At 38.9% G+C, this 21372-nt stretch overlaps 2 long non-coding RNA genes across 2 annotated transcripts in view; one reads left to right on the forward strand and one right to left on the reverse strand.

The window, feature by feature from the left end:
- LOC124529262 (uncharacterized) overlaps positions 1 to 21372 on the reverse strand; it is a 297645-nt gene that overhangs the window by 159886 nt on the left and 116387 nt on the right. The window lies entirely within an intron of this gene.
- The window catches only part of LOC124529263 (uncharacterized), a 41928-nt gene continuing 24324 nt past the window's right edge, over positions 3769 to 21372 (forward strand). The window contains exon 1 of the long non-coding RNA XR_006966296.1: positions 3769 to 3844. This is a non-coding gene — a long non-coding RNA (uncharacterized LOC124529263). The remainder of the gene's footprint in view (positions 3845 to 21372) is intronic.

Consider the following 21372-nt stretch of genomic DNA (forward strand, 5'->3'; position numbering starts at 1 on the left):
CTTTCCAAATATGTTTTGCATTTTAGCTCATTATAAGTGTCTGTAGACGTAATTCTAACTTCAAATTGACCAAATTCGCTCCCTGCCCGTGTTCTCACAGGCATCTTGCCTTTGCCATTGTGGTAAGGTCATCTTTCATACTTTCATCTCTACAGCAAGCCAGACTGCTGGTCGTCTGTGTCTGAGGCCCTTTTGCCTCTGCTCTATTTTATGCCAAGTCACAGGGTGATAAGACCATTCGATTATCCTTCCTCAACATTGCAATGACAAGGTGTCCAAATAGGATCCAGCTGGACTAAAAATACTAGTTTTTTTGTGTTTAAAATTTTTTAATGATTTATTTATCTTTGAGACAGAGGGAGAGACACAGCACATGTGGGGGAGGGGCAGAGAGACAGGGAGACACAGAATTTGAAGCAGGCTCCAGGCTCTGAGCAGAGCCCGACGTGGGGCTCAAACTCACGAACCGTGAGATCGTGACCTGAGCTGAAGTCCAGCCACCCATGTGCCCCATAAAAAAGACATTGTTTTAATGGGAAGTCTTCTCAGAAGAACTTCCCATACTTTCTTATGCTGTTAAACCACCCCACAAAAGTTGGCCTAAGAGTGAGGGAGAGATGTTGGCAGCCTAGGAACAATTGTCATAACCCAGTTGAGCTATCGTGTGGAAATGCCCTCTCAATCCAGACCCACACAGACACATTTCCCAGGCTTCTGCTTTCCTTCTCATTTTTTTGGCTTTCCTCATGAATGTGAAATTGGAGACTTAATTCATGGCTATATCCCCAAATTCTATTCTGGACTGACTTCAAGTCTCAATGTCGCACCAAGCCATCTCTTCAGACTCAGAACTCTACTGAGTTGTCCATTTTGGCTCGCTATTATAGATCTCCTATCTCCATTCATATTCAAGACTCACATCATTGAAAAGAATTCTCACTTCTAGAACCCTCCATCAGCAGCAATCTCTAACTTAATCTGCTCAAGCTATTCATGACTGCGGAAACTCTCAAACTTGTTCTTCTGATACAGTCTTCTCCCATGGTTAGCACAAACATAGGAAAAAATTAAAAAAATTAGAGATGTTTCAATTCTCATTATTCATTTCTCTGCTTAGTAACCTCTGGTGGTTCCTTGTAAATGATAAGCAAATTGCTTGCTTTGGTAGTTAAATTGCTTAATATCTTATTCCAGACAACCTTTCATCTCTAAACATCAGCATTTTATAACTACCCCTATGTGCCCATACACCTTAAATCCTAATTAAGCGGGACAACTAACACTATCCCCCCAACTTGTCATGTATTTCAATATCTCATTCAATTACTCTTTCTCTTTGATTTATCTGAAAATTATACTCATCTTCTTCCCAGTGACATCTACTCATTCTCTATAGATACACTGAATTGTCGCCTTGTCTAGAAAGCCTTCCTCAATCCACCCAGAAGGTAAAAACTGCTTATATACCACTTACTACAGTGCGTTACTAGTGTTATTATGATTTCTCAAGCCATTGTTACTCAAGGGGAAATATCGTGACTGTAAGAAGTATCTGAATTTACCAATCTAGAAAGAACAAGTTGGAATATTGGCTTATAGAATAACAGAGATTTGTCAAATTACTGTGTTGCACACCTGAAACTAATGTATGTGTGCCAACTATTTTTCAATTAAAAAAATAGTGGCTTTTAAGCCTGCAAAGATTGTGCTTCAGCTATGATATGAGATTTTCACTAGCCCTACTCTGAAAAATCAAGACAGCAGACAGGAACAAATGCTTGCAATACAGAAGAGGCATTAATGGAACTTGTTGAACTGCTCAAGGGAACTAGCCTTCTATTGAAATCTCAGTACCTTACAGAATCCTATATCCAAAACCCTTTTTCTACCTTCCATCAAGAAGACTGACTGTAGTAAATCAGAGCCCATCTTCTATGAGATCAACAACCACGCCTCTACTCTGCTATTTTTGGAGAACTGTCTGTCCATATTCTGAGGAGTTGTTCCAAGTGTTCTATACAGTAATTCATTCTTTCAATAAATAGATCATTGACCAATGGCTAGGCATTGTTAAAAAGAAAGCCAAAGGCTCCAAATGGAGTTACTTATGCTTGGCCACATCACCAAACCAGGGCTTAATACCTGACGTAATTTCACTTTCAGCCTCTCCCAGAAATGTAGTCTTAGCCAGTCAGTCAGGAATTTTCTGGTCAGCACCAATGAGGTAATCTGTCACATGGACTTTCTCCTTCCCCTCAAAGGAAGGTAAACTCACCTGAAATAATCCTTTTTGCTGTTTATGACTTCCCTGTCCTGCCTTTAAAAACCTTTCCCTTTCTGTAGCCCTTTGGAGCTCCCCTCTACTTGCAAGATGCTACCTGGTTCATGAAGCAATAAATAAAGCCAAATCAATCTTTAAAATTTATTGGGCTGAATTTTTGTTACTGAACAGTTTTGGTGGCAGCAATGGGATCCAAGGTGAACTCCTGACAGCATTCAGGGACAATGAGAAACACAGGTGTGGTGCCCAATGAACCCTTTTGAGTTCACTGTCTTTATCACCATTGCCAAGGGCCACTGGTGAACTCCTCTCAGTTGAGCTCTGCAATTTTTGCATTACAGCTCTCGACCTAATTGGCTTTGTCGTCCAGGGTTAACAGGTCAGTCTAGACTGACAGTAGGCTCTAACGGAGTACCAGTCCTTAGCCCTTGGTTCAGTCTGAAATTCCACATTGGAATCCCTTCCCCAGTTCCAGTTTGCAGTCAGGAGTCTGCTGGTTTAGTCCACACTTGGAATTGCTGGTGGTGAGCACAGTCTTCTGTTGGCCAGTCCACGGTGACATCTTTTGGTTACTACTGGTGTGTTGAGGCGCATATTTGTTTGTCCTGTTTTGTGTAAATAAAGGCTATTGCTTGTGGGGATCTCAGAGGTTTAAAAAAGCTGCAGGAATTGGTGGGCATGGGTCAAGCTGTTGGAGTGCCTGCCACCTCACTCAAAGACTCCTGTGTTAGGATAAGTTGGTCACAGAGCAGGTTAGACAGACACTAGTCACCTTTCGACCTCAAGAAAACTTGAGTGCCTTGAGGCACATTGCAAAACATGGACAATCTCCAACCCAGCGGCACATCCTTTTTAGGTATTAGTTTGGCTCTGAGAGACCCAAAGTCTTAATTAATAGGATCCTGGAATTCCAAAGAGTTGAGTGTGGAACCTCTCGGTACACCTGCTTCTTTTATTTCTAAGGACAAAAGTCTCTAAAGTTGCAGATAACTAGTAACATGGCAAAATATTACTAAAAGCAACTAGAACTGCAATGGCCATTATGAAAAATGTTACAACTAGATAAGATCATTGAAGAAGTGCACTTGAAGGCAAGGGTTCCTAAATCAAACAGAATTAGATACCTGTTTTAATCAACATGCAGAAATCATCAAAGGTTTCAAAATAGTTTTCATTGAAAGATTTGTTCCAAAAGGCTAATGAAAAATTAAAGATGTAAGAGCCCTAAAACAAAAGACACTATGACTGACATGACTCCTGTTTGTTCTCTCTACTCTCCTTTGAGTACTCCTTCTAGTAATCCTCTATCTTCATTGTTTTTCCACTGTGAAAAATAAAAGCTATAAGACCATAAACAAAAGTCCATTAAGTTAATGGTTTTCCAGACACCCCATATCTACCTTCAAAGAAGGGCCCCTGTATCCACCTTGGCAGAGTTGATGAAAGTGAGGAATTTTCTGCTAAAATGCTACATTATTCTCTTAAATAGCCAATGGAAAACTCTGGTGGATATCATCAGGCTGCAGAGGGGATCCTGGAAAAACTGGGAGAAGCCAGAGAAAGGTAAAAATTCTTTCCAGAATCAGTTCTTCCAAATCTGTCTGTAGTGTCCAGTTGAGTAAGGAAAATAAAATTTCACACTGTCCCTTCTTTTCTAAATACAGACCCATTGGTTACTGATCTTTTTTCTCCCAGAGACAGCTACTGATTTCCTTTTTGTCTCATTTTGCATCCTAAGAACTGGGATTGGCTCTCTGCCTGCCAGGACAAAGAGATTGTTAGCTCCTTCTTTGGCTGTCTTTGGGGAGTGACACTGGATCTTGGGAAGGCAATGTCTTTTGCACCTTCTTTGAGGACCCTCTTACACCCAAAAGGGCTTAGTCAATACTTCCAGAAATAATTGCTGTTTGTGCTGGCCGAAGACCAACAAAGATATATAGGCAAATTTTTTGAAAACTAGTTCTGTAGTCAAAAAGGTGGTCATATTGGAAGCTGATATTCAGAGTCTGATGGAAAAATTTTAAAAAGGCCTTCTCCCCTGAGTTAAAATTAGAGCTAAGTACCAAAGAGAAAGAAGCAAACTAAGATAAGGTTGTTGGATTGGTGGATCAACCCATGAGGTCATTTAGATTACAATCCAATTCTTTGAAGAATTGAGAACAACTGTCCTTATCTTAAAAATCTTTTGCAGAAATAAAAATGTAGCTCTAGAGGAAGTTCAAATTCTACCCATTCCATTTCACCAACCCCGAAACCTTCCTTCTTTATTTCAAAAGGTTTGTAACCTCTCCAGAAACTTACCTAGATCATCCCCAATTCCTAAGACTGAAGAAAGAAAACAAGGAAATAGAGGCCTTTTTAAAACATACAAATGACGGGGCACCTGGGTGTCTCAGTCAGTTATGTATATGACTCTTGATTTCAGGTTAGGTCAGGATCTCACAGTTTGTGAGATTGAGCCACAAGTCCGCCTCTGCACTCTGACAGCATGGATCCCGGTTGGGATTCTCTCTCTCTCCCTCTCTCTCTGCTCCCCTCCTCCCCAGCTCATGTGCTGACTTGCTCTCTCCCTCTCTCTCTCTCTTGCTCTCTCAAATAACAAGTAAACTTTAAAATAACTTTAAAAAATAAAGAAATAAATACAAATAGCCATAGAAGTATGCTTGCCCAAAATCTAGCCCACAGCTTCTCTAAGATTACTTGTCAAGGACAAATATAATTCTTAAGTGTCTTTTCTACTGATATTAGTAGAAAAAGCTTTAGCCACCTGAGTTGGTAGGCTTAACTTACTCCATCTTCCAGAAAAACAGTTTGGATTCCACTGTTCTGCTATGAACTAGTGAGTTTTGTATTATTATACTTCTCATGAATGAAAATCTTAAAACAATAAGGTCTTTTCATCTGTTTGCTCATGTGTGTCTATATATATGTGTTATAAATGCGTTGTATTTTCTACCTCCGGATGGTATGACCAAAATTCATTTGTAAAAAAAGATCGGTTTAATTGGCTTTAAAATTTCATTGTCATTGTTTATACAAATTATATTCTCAAAAACATAATAGAAACTTAGCCCAAATGTTTTTCAAGTTCATGTGATCTAGGATTAATATTTAATAAATAAAAGCTAATTTAAATTTGTTGGTTTAACTAAAACAGGCATATTTTTAGAGCTTTCAACCTTAAATATAACACTTTTGGTCCAACTAGGTTCATGATAAGTCAAGTAAGTTCATGTTCTCTCTATCACAGAATTTGTCAGCAAGAAAGGTAACTTAAAAATGGTGCTTAGCTGTTTAATGTCCTGTGACATTTTAATCACTAATCTAAATAATTTAAACAAAGGAATTAAATAGATATAAGATAAAAGTTTATAAATAAACTTTTCAACAAAATTTATGCCTACTTAGTTTCCCCAGATCTGACTGGTAAGTTAAAACCTTGGATTTTGCTAAGTGAAATTAGATGATGGATAGTCATTTAATATCCAGATCACCTCCAAATAAGACAAAATACTAAACCTAATTACTGAACATGGGTTTATCTACTTCGGCTTCTTATCATAGTCAAACTGGAAAACTGGAAAAGGCATATGCTTCCAGAAATTATAAAATGTATTCATAAATTTGCAAAGCTAAAGAATGCTAGTATAACAGTTCCTACTTGCTTATACTTAGCTTTCACTAGAAATTAAGTTTTCTAAAGGCTAAAAAATAATTTAAATATATGTAATTAAAACCACTAATGTTTGTGGAAAACGAATCTTCAGAAAGCACTTTTAATACGTAATCAAGCTGGCCCTACGTGCAAAAACAGTGGCAATAGAATCTATAAGAATTGTGACTCATGTGGATGAGGTCCATTCTGCTTCTTTACAAAAAGACTTCCTGATGCCAGACTTTTGCCATCTTAATGTCATTGCAACACGGCAATAGTATGCTTTTGAATCAGAGAAAATAATATGGGTAAGCAATAGCTGTAAATTAAACAATTGGGGCTATGGGAAACCCAACATAGCCACTTGGTTCTTCCCGGATCCCTGGAAAATCCCACTTTTCAGTGTTTGCATTCCTTCGCCCACCACAGTACATTTAAGATGACTCAAATTATGAATAGACATTGGTGGGGAAACTTTCATAAAACTGCAAAAACAGTCGACCAGCAATGCCTGACCTGTCAGGTCCATATTCCTGGAACAACTATTTTAATCCCCATAGGCCTCAGACCTCCTCCCTCTGGACCCTTTAAAACCTGTGGTTTGAGGGGAGGAAGATGGTGGCATAGGAGGACTCTGGGCTCACCGCATCCTGCTGATCACTTAGATTCAACCTACACCTGCCTAAATTACCCAGAAAACCACCAGAAGACTAGCAAGCCAAGAGCAGACAAGAGGCCCACGGAAGAGAGTAGGAAGGGCGGCGAGGCAGTGTGCGCTACACGGACTGGCGGGAGGCAGCCGGGCAGAGGGGCAGCCTGCCGGCCAAGCAGAGCCCCCGAGTCTGGCTTGCAAAAGCAGAGGGGCCTGACGGCATGTGTTTCGACAGCAAGCAGGACTTGACATCTGGAAGGTTATAAGCTAACACCTCTGCTCAGAGAACGGGAGGGCTGGAGGACAACAGGAGGGAGAGTTGCTGAGCCCCGGGACGACAGAGCTCAGTTTGGCGGGAAACAAATCGCCAGCGCCATCTCCCTCACCCATCCCCCAGCCAAAATTCCAAAGGGAACCGGTTCCTGCCAGGGAACTTGCTTGCACCGAGAAAACACACCCAACACTGTGCTTCTGCGGATCCATCCCTCCGGCTGCTCTGACTCCCTCCCGGTGCCGCAGGGCCGCTCCCAAAACTGATCTCCGAAGGAAAAGCGAGCTGAGCCTGCACCTTCCACCCCCTTGCACCTTGCCGATCCACCCCAGCTAATATGCCAGATCCCCAGCACCACAAGCCTGGCAGTGTGCAAGTAGCCCAGACGGGCCACGCCACCCCACAGTGAATCCCGCCCCTAGGAGAGGGGAAGAGAAGGCACACACCAGTCTGACTGTGGCCCCAGCGGTGGGCTAGGGGCAGACATCAGGTCTGACTGCGGCCCCGCCCACCAACGCAAGTTATTCAAGCAGCACAGGGGAAGTTCCCCGAAGTTCCACACCACTCCAGGGACTAGCCAAAATGACGAAACGGAAGAATTCCCCTCAAAAGAATCTCCAGGAAATAACAACAGCTAACGAACTGATCAAAAAGGATTTAAACAATATAACAGAAAGTGGATTTAGAATAATAGTCATAAAATTAATCGCTGGGCTTGAAAACAGTATAGAGGACAGCAGAGAATCTCTTGCTACAGAGATCCAGGGACTAAGGAACAGTCAGGAGGAGCTAAAAAATGCTATCAATGAACTGCAAAATAAAATGGAGACGACCACGGCTTGGATTGAAGAGGCAGAGAAGAGAATAGGTGAACTAGAAGATAAAATCATGGAAAAAGAGGAAGCTGAGAAAAAGAGAGATAAAAAAAATCCAGGATTATGAGGGGAAAATTAGAGAACTAAGTGATGCACTAAAGAGAAATAATCTACGCATAATTGGTATTCCAGAGGAGGAAGAGAGAGGGAAAGGTGCTGAAGGTGTACTTGAAGAAATAATCACTGAGAACTTCCCTGATCTGGGGAAGGAAAAAGGCATTGAAATCCAAGAGGCACAGAGAACTCCCTTCAGAATTAACTTGAATCGACCTTCTGCACAACATATCATAGTGAAACTGGCAAAACACAAGGATAAAGAGAAAATTCTGAAAGCAGCTAGGGATAAATGTGCTCTAACGTATAAAGGGAGACCTATAAGACTCGTGACCAATCTGTCTACTGAAACTCGGCAGGCCAGAAAGGAATGGCAGGAAATCTTCAATGTGATGAACAGAAAAAATATGCAGCTGAGAATCCTTTATCCAGCAAGCCTGTCATTTAGAATAGAAGGAGAGATAAAGATCTTCCCAAACAAACAAAAACTGAAGGAATTCGTCACCACTAAACCACCCCTACAGGAGATCCTAAGGGGGATCCTGTGAGACAAAGTACCAGAGACATCGCTACAAGCATGAAACCTACAGACATCACAATGACTCTAAACCCATATCTTTCTATAATAACACTGAACGTAAATGGACTAAATGTGCCACCAAAAGACATAGGGTATCAGAATGGATAAAAAAACAAGACCCATCTATTTGCTGTCTACAAGAGACTCATTTTAGACCTGAGGACAACTTCAGATGGAAAGTGAGGGGATGGAGAACTATTTATTATGCTACTGGAAGTCAAAAGAAAGCTGGAGTAGTCATACTTATATCACACAAACTAGACTTTAAATTAAAGCCTGTAACAAGAGATGAAGAAGGGCATTATATAATAATTATAGGGTCTCTCCATCAAGAAGAACTAACAATTATAAATGTCTATGCACCGAATACAAGAGCCCCCAAATATATAAAACAATTACTCACAAACATAAGCAACCTTATTGATAAGAATGTGGTAATTGCAGGGGATTTTAACACTCCACTTACAGAAATGGATAGATCATCTAGACACACGGTCAATAAAGAAACAAGGGCCCTGAATGATACATTGGATCAAATGGACTTGACAGATATATTTAGAACTCTGCATCCCAAAGCAACAGAATATACTTTCTTCTCAAGTGCACATGGAACATTCTCCAAGATAGATCACATACTGGGTCACAAAACAGCCCTTCATAAGTATACAAGAATTGAGATCATACCATGCATACTTTCAGACCACAATGTTATGAAGCTTGAAATCAACCACCGGAAAAAGTCTGGAAAACCTCCAAAAGCATGGAGGTTAAAGAATGAATGGATCGGGGCGCCTGGGTGGCTCAGTCGGTTAAGTGTCCGACTTCAGCTCAGGTCACGATCTCGCAGTCCGTGAGTTCGAGCCCCACGTCGGGCTCTGGGCTGATGGCTCAGAGCCTGGAGCCTGCTTCTGATTCTGTCTCCCTCTCTCTCTGCCTCTCCCCGTTCATGCTCTGTCTCTCTCTGTCTCAAAAAAAAAAAAAAAAAGTTAAAAAAAAAAGAATGAATGGATCAACCAGGCAATTAGAGAAGAAATTTAAAAATATATGGAAACAAACGAAAATGAAAATACAACAATCCAAACGCTTTGGGATGCAGCGAAGGCAGTCCTGAGAGGAAAATACATTGCAATCCAGGCCTATCTCAAGAAACAAGAAAAATCCCAAATACAAAATCTAACAGCACACCTAAAGGAAATAGAAGAAGAACAGCAAAGACAGCCTAAACCCAGCAGAAGAAGAGAAATAATAAAGATCAGAGCAGAAATAAACAATATAGAATCTAAAAAAACTGTAGAGCAGATCAACGAAACCAAGAGTTGTTTTTTTTAAAAAATAAACAAAATTGATAAACCTGTAGCCAGGCTTCTCAAAAAGAAAAGGGAGATGACCCAAATAGATAAAATCATGAATGAAAATGGAATTATTACAACCAATCCCTCAGAGATACAAGCAATTATCAGGGAATGCTATGAAAAATTATATGCCAACAAACTGGACAACCTGGAAGAAATGGACAAATTCCTAAACACCCACACAATTCCAAAATTCAATTAGGAGGAAAGAGAAAGCTTGAACAGACCCATAACCAGCGAAGAAATTGAATCAGTTATCAAAAATCTCCCAACAAATAAGAGTCCAGGACCAGATGGCTTCCCAGGGGAGTTCTACCAGATATTTAAAGCAGAGATAATACCTATCCTTCTCAAGTTATTCCAAAAAATAGAAAGGGAAGGAAAACTTCCAGACTCATTCTATGAAGCCAGTATTACTTTGATTCCTAAACCAGACAGAGACCCAGTAAAAAAAAGAGAACTACAGGCCAATATCCCTGATGAATATGGATGCAAAAATTCTCAATAAGATACTAACAAATCGAATGTAACAGCATATAAAAAGAATTATTCACCATGATCAAGTGGGATTCATTCCTGGGAAGCAGGGCTGGTTCAACATTCACAAATCAATCAACGTGATACATCACATTAATAAAAGAAAAGATAAGAACCATATGATCCTGTCAATCGATGCAGAAAAGGCATTTGACAAAATTTCAGCAACCTTTCTTAATAAAAACCCTCGAGAAAGTCGGGATAGAAGGAACATACTTAAACATCATAAAAGCCATTTATGAAAAGCCCACAGCTAACATCATCCTCAATGGGGAAAAACTGAGAGTTTTTTCCCTGAGATCAGGAACACAAAAGGGATGTCCACTCTCACCGCTGTTGTTTAACATAGTGTTGGAAGTTCTAGCATCAGCAATCAGACAACAAAAGGAAATCAAAGGCATCAAAATTGGCAAAGATGAAGTTAAGCTTTCACTTTTTGCAGATGACATGACATTATACATGGAAAATCCGATAGACTCCACCAAAAGTCTGCTAGAACTGATACATGAATTTAGCAAAGTTGCAGGATGCAAAATCAATGTACAGAAATCAGTTGCATTCTTATACACTAATAATGAAGCAACAGAAAGACAAATAAAGAAACTGATCCCATTCACAATTGCACCAAGAAGCATAAAATACCTAGGGATAAATCTAACCAAAGATGTAAAAGATCTGTATGCTGAAAACTATAGAAAGCTTATGAAGGAAATTGAAGAAGATATAAAAAATGGAAAGACATTCTATGCTCATAGATTGGAAGAATAAATATTGTTAAAATGTCAATACTACCCAAAGCTATCTACACATTCAATGCAATCCCAATCAAAATTGCACCAGCATTCTTCTCGAAGCTAGAATAAGCAATCCTAAAATTCATATGGAACCACAAAAGGCCCCGAATAGCCAAACTAATTTTGAAGAAGAAGACCAAAGCAGGAGGCATCACAATCCCAGACTTTAGTCTCTACTACAAAGCTGTAATCATCAAGACAGCATGGTATTGGCACAAAAACAGACAATAGACCAATGGAATAGATAGAAACCCCAGAACTAGACCCACAAACGTATGGCCAACTAATCTTTGACAAAGCAGGAAAGAACATCCAATGGAAAAAAGACAGTCTCTTTAACAAACGGTGCTGGGAGAACTGGACAGCAACATGCAGAAGATTAAAACTAGACCACTTTCTCACACCATTTACAAAAATAAACTCAAAATGGAGAAAGGACCTGAATGTGAGACAGGAAACCATCAAAACCTTAGAGGAGAAAGCAGGAAAAGACCTCTCTGACCTCAGTCGTAGCAATTTCTTACTTGACACATCCCCAAAGGCAAGGGAATTAAAAAGCAAAAATGAACTACTGGGACCTTATGAAGATAAAAAGCTTCTGCACAGCAAAGGAAACAATCAACAAAACTAAAAGGCAACCTACGGAATGGGAAAAGATATTTGCAAATGACATATTGGACAAAGGGCTAGTATCCAAAATCTATAAAGAGCTCACCAAACTCCACACCGAAAAAACAAATAATCCAGTGAAGAAATGGGCAGAAAACATGAATAGACACTTCTCTAAAGAAGACATCTGGATGGCCAACAGGCACATGAAAAGATGCTCAACGTCGCTCCTCATCAGGGAAATACAAATCAAAACCACACTCAGATATCACCTCATGCCAGTCAGAGTGGCCAAAATGAACAAATCAGGAGACTATAGATGCTGGAGAGGATGTGGAGAAACAGGAACCCTCCTGCACTGTTGGTGGGAATGCAAATTGGTGCAGCTACTCTGGAAAACAGTGTGGAGGTTCCTCAGAAAATTAAAAATAGACCTACCCTATGACCCAGCAATAGCACTGCTAGGAATTTACCCAAGGGATACAGGAGTACTGATGCATAGGGGCACTTGTACCCCAATGTTTATAGCAGCACTCTCAACAATAGCCAAATTATGGAAAGAGTCTAAATGTCCATCAACTGATGTATGGATAAAGAAATTGTGGTTTATATACACAATGGAGTACTACGTGGCAATGAGAAAGAATGAAATATGGCCCTTTGTAGCAACGTGGATGGAACTGGAGAGTGTTATGCTCAGTGAAATAAGCCATACAGAGAAAGACAGATACCATATGTTTTCACTCTTATGTGGATCCTGAGAAACTTAACAGAAACCCATGGGGGAGGGGAAGGAAAAAAAAAAAAAAAGAAGAGGTTAGAGTAGGAGAGAGCCAAAGCATAAGAGACTCTTAAAAACTGAGAATAAACTGAGGGTTGAGGGGAGGTGGGAGGGAGGGGAGGGTGGGTGATGGGTATTGAGGAGGGCACATTTTGGGATGAGCACTGGGTGTTGTATGGAAACCAATTTGACAATAATTTTCAAAAAAATAAAAATAAAAATAAAACCTGTGGTTTATATATACAATGGAATACTACTTGGCAATGAGAAAGAATGAAATCCTGCCATTTGCAGCAATGTGGATGGAACTGGAAGGTATTATGCTAAGTGAAATAAGTCAGTCAGAGAAAGACAGATATCATATCTTTTCACTCATATGTGGATCTTGAGAAACTTAACAGAAGACCATGGGGAAGGGAAGGGGAAACAAATAGTTACAAACAGAGAGGGAGGGAGGCAAACCATAAGAGACTCTTCAATACACAGAACAATCTGAGGGTTGATGGTTGGGGGTTTGGGGAGAGAGGAAAATGGGTGATGGGCATTGAGGAGGGCACTTGTTGGGATAAGCACTGGGTGTTGTATATAAGCGATGAACCATGGGAATCTACCCCAAAAACCAAGAGCACACTTTACACACTGTATATTAGCCAATTAGACAATAAATTATATTAAAAAAAATAAACTCAGGCATATATGAGGGGGAAAAAACTCCTGCCTGATGCTGTTGCATCCTTTAGAAGCTGAATCAAAAAAAAAAAAAAACCCAAAAAACAAAACAAAACAAAACAAAAAACCCTGCAGCTGGACCTAATATGGGTTATCAATATGCTCTTGTGATTATACATTGGTTTCTAGATGGGTTGAAGGTTTCCCCTGCCCCAAGCCTGATGCCCTCACAGTGGCAAAGAAAATGTGTTTCCCACTTGGGGTATACCTTCCACCATTTCCAGTGATCAAGGAACTCACTTCACTGGGCAAACAATATGATGCTCAAACCTATCACCAACAGGTTAAGGAAGAATTTCCAGATCCCAATTCAAAAATCTTGCTGGTCATAGTTTAGAGCTTGGTGACTGAGTATTCTGGAAATACCATCAGCAGAAGACAGCCCTCAAGTCCCATTTGAAGGGACCTTACCAAGTGTTCCTTTCCACTGACGCTATTGTAAACCCAGAAAGTATTGAGCCTTGGGTACACATCACACAGCTAAAAAAGACTCCACCTGACACCTGGTCCTGTTTAGACACTGGAGACCTCTGAATCAAAGTAACGGGCAAGAGAAGTAGTTGACACTGAGGTAGACTGCTTCCAAGACAAGAGATCAAGACTTCCTGCTTAAACAGAACATGAAACCCTTTCTCCTTTTCCCTTCCTTCACTCTGGCATTGGCCTACAAAGATCAGACCCTCATCTGTGTCTCCTAGGCCACTGGTAAGGGAGATAACCTCTAGAATTTAGAAGAACCTTTTATTTCAGGCTAGGAGAAAATCTAATTGAGCCCCCCACTTTTCACAAGCAAAATAAAAGATCTCATTGGCTGAATCCTCTGAATTTATATCATCAAATTAGAAAGGACCTACAAGGAGGCTTTCATGATTCTGATTCACATCTTTCACCTGGTTAGTGATAAATGTAAATGAGGCTATGATCAGGAATTTCTCCTTAAATCTTGAAAGTATCGAAAAATCCACTGCTAAAGCGATAGCTCCCCAGCAAAGATCCTTAGACTTTCTGGTCAAAGTTGGTCTTCATAATAGCCCTTGATTATCTTTTGGCTGAGCAAGGACGGTGTCTATACTGCAGCTGAAACCATCTAGCTATACCTGGATTAATGCTTCTGGGGAAGTTAAAACTCAATGACATAAGATCATTGACTAAGCTACTTGGCTTAAAAAAGGTGACTTCTTCAACAAGATCTTTCTTTGACTTATTTGATTTTGAATGGTCTGGATCTTGGGGACCATGGCTTCCAAAGTGTATTACAAACATTGGGATTTGTTCTGCTTATAGTAATCATGATAATCTCCCTGAGGTGCTGTATTGTCTCAAATCTTCAAGTATATGGTAGCAGCCACCAGGTAAATGATCTCCCTAAGACTGGAACATCAGAAAAGGAACAAAGAGAATGACCAAATTAAAAAATGTAAATCTGAAGCCATGACCTGTGAACATCACAGGTTAAGCAAAAACATCATGACTACAGACACCACACAAAAGGAACAACTAAAGCTGCAAGAACTTCAGGGCAGTCGCTGAGAGTGGAACAATGCCTTAATTCTTTTTCTTTTTATCACATCTCTCAATTAAGATGAGCCTGATCCAAGTTGGGGGAGGTGGTTAAAAAGAAAACCACACACTCAGGGGCATCTGGGTGGGTCAGTCAGTTAAACGTCCAACTCTTGACTTTGGCTCAAGTCACGATCTCACAGTTTGTGAGTTCGAGTCCCACACAGGGCTCTGTGCTCACAGAGTGGGGCCTGCTTCTGATTCTCTCCCTCTCTCTTCCTGCCCTTCTCCAGCTCATGCTCGTACTCTCTCAAAATAAATAAGCAAACTTACAAAAAAGAAAAAAAAAAAAGAAAAAAAAGAAAAGAAAAGAAAACCACAACCCAAAATGGAGTCACTTATGCTTGGCCACATCACCAAAACAGGGCTTAATACCTAATTTAACTGTACTTTCAGCCTCCCCCAGAAATGTAGTCTTAACCAGTCAGTCAGGAATTTTCTGGTCAGCACCAATGAGCTAACTGTCACATGGGCCCCTCCATCCCCTGAAGGAAGGTATACTCACCTGAAAGAATCCTTTTTTTTTTTTCCTGTTTATGACTTCCTTGTCCTTCCTTCAAAAATCTTCCCTTTTGGAGCCTTTTGGAGCTCCCCTTTACTTCCTAGATGGGATGCTATCTGATTTATGAATCAATAAAGCCAATTAAAGCTTAAAAATTTACTTGACTAAATTTTTGTTATTTAACAGCATTAAATAAGACAGATCTGTCTTTGCTGTCATGGAGTTTTAATTTGATGCAGAAGGAAAATGTTAACTGACCAACTCTTTTTTTAAATTTTCATATCATATATTAACATTATAAGTGCAGCAAAAAGAGAAGGTAGCTATGGTCTTGTATATTAATACCACCAACTGATCCCATTTGAAAAGCAGAGAAAGCTTCCCTGAGTAGGCTCACATTTATTTAATATTTGAACAGTTTTTCTTAAACTGAATCCTAGATGTTGGCCTGTATCTTCATGCTTGATAGTTCTTCAGAGCTTTACCTAATAAGGCACAGTGGAAAATAATTCAGACCCTCCTTTGTAAAGATCAGGCATAACTCGAAGTTTGCTTTTATTAATTCCTCACCTCCTGTTCCATTCTTTTTGTGTCTTTCCTCTTTCAAATTTTATTATATTTTTGCTACTCTAATTTCATACGAATAAACAAATGCATTTGAAAAATCAGCTAACTATGAAGCATTATTATAAGGGAAGAAAGCACCATGAAAGAGCAGATATGTGGACACTCACTTCCTGTATTTTGTACTGTTGTTCAGATAATAGTTTTAGGAAGAAAATCTCATCCTACCAACATGATGAAATAGCCAGGGTTAGGGTAAAGTCTGTTCTTTTTCTTGAGTGTTAAAGGGGATCTGATACAGTATTATTTTGATAAAAAATGTGTAGGTCCTAATGTGAGAGGAGTCTGTATCACAAACCATGAAGCCTAGGAAAGAAAGTTGTGGCAAGTGATAAAGTGGTTGGGGTAGAAGAAATATTCACTCTAGCATAGCTATTATATTTAAACCACACAAAAGCTTAGTCCATCACAGTGAAAGCTAACACTCACTTCAGGGCTAACAGTGGCTTCCCTCATTGTAGGTCCTGGTAAGCTTTTCACATTCCAGTTAACTTTGTTGGGGATAAAGAGAATGATGGCCAAGTGGACCCTCTGAGTATAAGAGGGTAGGAATATTTGGCCTCTGATTATAAGGATGCGAAATGTGTGTCCAGTGCCCCAAATCTTTCATTTTGCTTTGACTATTTCCAGTGAATTTGTGAGGAATATATTTATTTTATCTTTGTTTAAGTTGGTCATATAAAAATATTTCTTAAAAACAAAGAGCCTGTTGGGGCGCCTGGGTGGCTCAGTCGGTTAAGCGTCCAACTTCGACTCAGGTCACGATCTTGCAGTCCATGAGTTCGAGCCCTGCATCCGGCTCTGGGCTGACAGCTGGGAGCCTGGAGCCTGCTTCCGATTTTCTGTGTCTCCCTCTCTCTGCCCCTCCCCCATTCATGCTCTGTCTCTCTCTGTCTCAAAAATAAATAGACTTTAAAAAAATTTTTTAAAAAATAAAGTTATAAAAAAAAATAAAGAGCCTGTGACTGAGTGGCCATAACTATTAGCTTAGTTACTTTATCCCTTAAATAAATGTTTAGGAAATTATCAGGTTATTCACTAAAAGACGGTTTCTGTCAGTCCTGATTAAGTTTATACACACACATGCACACACATGTTTACATACAGTACGTGTATACACAAGTGGTATATAGATTTTTTTTAAAGTTAACTCAGTTCCCTTAACACATTCTTTAGTCTAAAATTGGAACAATCCTGAGCCAAAAAGAGGTAGACACACTTTTAATAAAAAAATTAAATGGTCATCTGCCTTTAAGGTGCTTTCTATGTCCCTAAGACATTGTGGAAAACTGCTCATATGTAGACTGTGAAAGCTACCCTGCTTTATGTAAGGCCAGCAAATGACTAACTTGAAGTTTGATCTTTGAGTTAGTCACATGGCTTCCAAGGAAGTATGGTTTGAAAGCTCGTTGTGTAAACACAAGAGGCAACCGTGTGTCTTTTCCATGTAAAACTGGACTTCATTCCACTGGGAAGGAAAATCATGACAGTGATCATGATTCACAGCTTCTACTTCAGTTACCAACATCCCCTTATTGCTTTTTCAGAGGTCCAGCATTTTCAAATGGACACTGCTCCACTTACAATAACACTATCTGAATTTCTCCCCCCCCACCTCCCTAAAAAAACTACTTTATATATTTAACCTGTTCTGATTTGTTATCCCCATTGGGAAGCTGGATGTCCTACATAAGTTCGGTAAATATGACTACTTGTACCCCAGGGTGTTATGACTTCATTCTGGGGGGTAACTAAACATAAGGAACAAAGGACTGAAAAGTTTGGTTTTTGTATGGCATCATCACAACTAGGTATAAAAATGTGTGTGTCATTTGGAACATATTCTTGAAGGGGGAGGGGTTAAAAATCAGACATTGTATTAGTTAACTATTGCTGCATAAGATAACACTCCAAACCTCAATAGCTTAAAACAACAAGGATTTGTTATATTTATAATTCATAATTTAAGATTATATTTCATAATTCTGAGTGTTGGCTTGGTGGTTCACCTATGGCTGTATTCCACTGGAGGGATAGATGGGGTACAACTAGAGAAGCTATACTATGAGTCCTGATAACATGGTGATCTCAGGGTTCTGATAGGGCCAGCCCTAATGCACAAGTGTGGATTAAGCTTCTACTATGTTACATTTGTGGATGTCTAACTAGATAAAGCAAGCACATGTTTAAGCCCAGAGTCAATGTGGAAGGCACTACGTAGGGCATGACTACTGAGAGGCATCTACTGGCCCACTACTGGGGCCATTTTTCTAACAACCACATCACAAATGGTGGTAGAATGAGAGCACATTTTATACTCACACTGACACAGAACCCTAAAGAATAATGACTTATATTATTAATCTTAGCACAGTTGCATACCTGGAAAGAACCATACACTAATCAATGGGTTGTCAATATGAGAACAAAGATTACTGATTAAAGGATTATTGATATAATACTTACTAGATAAAAAGATATGGGTAATGAGATTGAAAGGGTACATCAAGTAAAATGCAGGAACAATAGGGTTAATTCACATCTAGATATATTACAAGGAGACTACATACATCAAGGATAAATGTAAAAATCACTTAAAAAAAAGAAATGAAAAAAGAGATTAACTATGAAGGAACAACATTCAGAAAGACAAAACAAATCTTATCTGTAACAATGGATTTTGTAACATAGTGGAGTAGTATCTTCCAGGTACTGAGATTAAATAACCTGCAATTAGAAATCTATACTTAATTCAACATTCGAGAATAAGGGAAAATTTTATAAAAATTTAGACCAGAAAAAAGTTTAAGAGTATCTGCTACTCTCAAATGATAGATAAATTCAATATAATAGTTAATAAGAATGCTATGGGATTGGGTATTGTGTGATTAAAGCATACTGAGATCCATATCATGCATGAAATAAGTGTAGACATTTTGAATAACTTTGAACTTTGTTAAAAAAAATGTATGCTTAAATAATGAGCGTAAACTTCATAGGTATCCACTAAATGAAAATAAATATAATCTATAGGTTCCAAATCAGCAAAGGAAAAGAAATAAAGGTAAATTTTCTAAGAGTTTTTAATGAAACAAAATGCACAAAAGAGGAAAAATAAGGCAAATGTATGGAAGGAAAAATCAAAGTAAGATGTTATAATCAGTAAACATAATAAATGCAAATATATTAAACTAATATATTAAAAGAAGGAATTATTAAATTGATTTTATAGAAGTCCAGCTAACTCTATTTTAAGAAACATACCTAAAACAAAGAACACACAACTTGACAATAAAGGGATACAAAAATATATTACAGGCAAATGAAGATGCAAAGCTAATTTAACAATATTAATGAGAGATACATTAGAAGTTAAAGTAAAAATTAATAGAAAAATTCACATAGATGATATTATCAGTAATGAAATGTGAATAAAGACAAATTTCAGAAAAAACTTCAGGAAAAATGGACAAACCCACAATCAATAAAAATTTTTAACATACTTCCATTAGAAATATGCAGAAATAGGGGCGCCTGGGTGGCTCAGTCGGTTAAGTGTCCGACTTCAGCTCAGGTCACAATCTCACGGTCCGTGAGTTCGAGCTCCGCGTCGGGCTCTGGGCTGATGGCTCAGAGCCTGGAGCCTGCTTCCAATTCTGTGTCTCCCTCTCTCTCTGCCCCTCCCCCATTCATGCTCTGTCTCTCTCTGTCTCAAAAATAAATAAATGTTAAAAGTTAAAAAAAAAAAAAAGAAAAGAAATATGCAGAAATAAAGCAGAAGCAGATAAAAATTAACACCTATATGGAAGAACTCAAGTGGCATAATAAGTAATTTTGATCAGTAGAACTCCTGGATCCAGGAAATAGAGAAAACACATTTCTTTCAAGTACAAAAGGGACAGCTGAAAGATGTGACCACATATTAAATGATAAAGCAACCTCAATAAACATTAAAGAATCACCAGTGTATATTTCATGTTCTTTGGGCAATTATATAAGAAATAAACATTAAAATATATTCTTAAACCATGAAGAAATAAAAAAACACACACTCTCTATCAATGGTTTGAAATGGAATTCACAAATGAATATTATAAAATGTATAGAACTGAGTAACAGTTGGTGTATTGTATCTCAAACTTGTGAGATGTACCTAAGTGATTTTCAAGGAACATTTATTTTTAGTCCTCTGTAATTTTATTAACAAAGTAAAAAAAAAAAAAGAAAAAGCATAAATGAGCTAAAAATTTTACCCATTAGGGATGCCTGGGTGGCTCAGTGTGTTAAGCATCTGACTCTTGATTTGCTCTCAGGTCATGATCTCAAGATCGTGAGATCAAGCCCCATGTCAGGCTTGAGCTGGATGTGCAGTCTGCTTAAGATTCTCTCTCTCTCCCACTCCTTCTGCCTCCCCCTGCCCCAGGCTCATTCTCTCTCTCTCTCTCTCTCTCTCTCTCTCGTTCTCTCTCTCTCTCAAAAAAAAAACTGTTTTTGACCCAGAATGCTAAGCAATAGATAATAGAAAATACCAAAATAAAATAGGGTCCAGGAAATATTAAATAGAAAATGGTGAAATGGGGCTTCTCTTATAACTAAGACTGGCCATGTGAGCAAATTATGGTCACTGGAGTATTATAAAAAGAAATGTATGTCCTTATAAAATGTAGGCCTCTCTTCCTCCTTCCCATATTCCTTCCAACTGGCTGGAATGCATATGAAAAAGCTAGAGTTTAAAAGGCTACCTCTGAGCAGACCACCTACTTGGACTCACACAAGAAAGAAATAAACATTCCCCTTATATTTCTTACACAAATATTAAAATTTAATATTAAAATATTAAATGGCACAAAAAAGATACTCAGATCAATGGAACAGAGTAGAGAACCCAAAAATGGACACACAGACATATGGCCAACTAACCTCTGACAAAACAGGAAAGAATATCCAATGGAATAAAGACAATCTCTTTAGCAAGTGGTACTGGGAAAACTGGACAGCGACATGCAGAAGAATGAACCTGGACCACTCTCTTACACTATATACAAAAATAAACTTAAAATGGATGAAAGACCTAAATGTAAGACAGGAAGCCATCAAAATCCTCGAGGAGAAAGCAGGCAGAAACCTCTTTGATCTTGGCCTCAGCAACTTCTTACTCAACACATCTCCAGAGGCAAGGGAAACAAAAGCAAAAATAAACTATTGGGACCTCTTTAAAATAAAAAGCTTCTGCACAGCGAAGGAAACAAGCAGCAAAACTAAAAGGCAACTGACAGAACAGGAGAAGATATTTGCAAACAACATATGAGATAAAGGGTTAGTATCCAAAATCTATAAAGAACGTATCAAACTCAATACCCACAAAACAAATAATCCAGTGAAGAAGTGAGAAAAAGACATGAAGAGACACTTCTCCAAAGAAGACATCCAAATGGCCAACAGACACATGAAAAAATGCTCAACATCACTCATCATCAAGGAAATACAAATCAAAACCACAATGAGATATCACCTCA

Source organism: Lynx rufus, unplaced genomic scaffold, assembly GCF_022079265.1.
Source record: "Lynx rufus isolate CCGP_SWC_20201006 ecotype Redwood Valley unplaced genomic scaffold, mLynRuf1.p SCAF_6, whole genome shotgun sequence".
Lineage (NCBI taxonomy): Eukaryota > Metazoa > Chordata > Mammalia > Carnivora > Felidae > Lynx > Lynx rufus.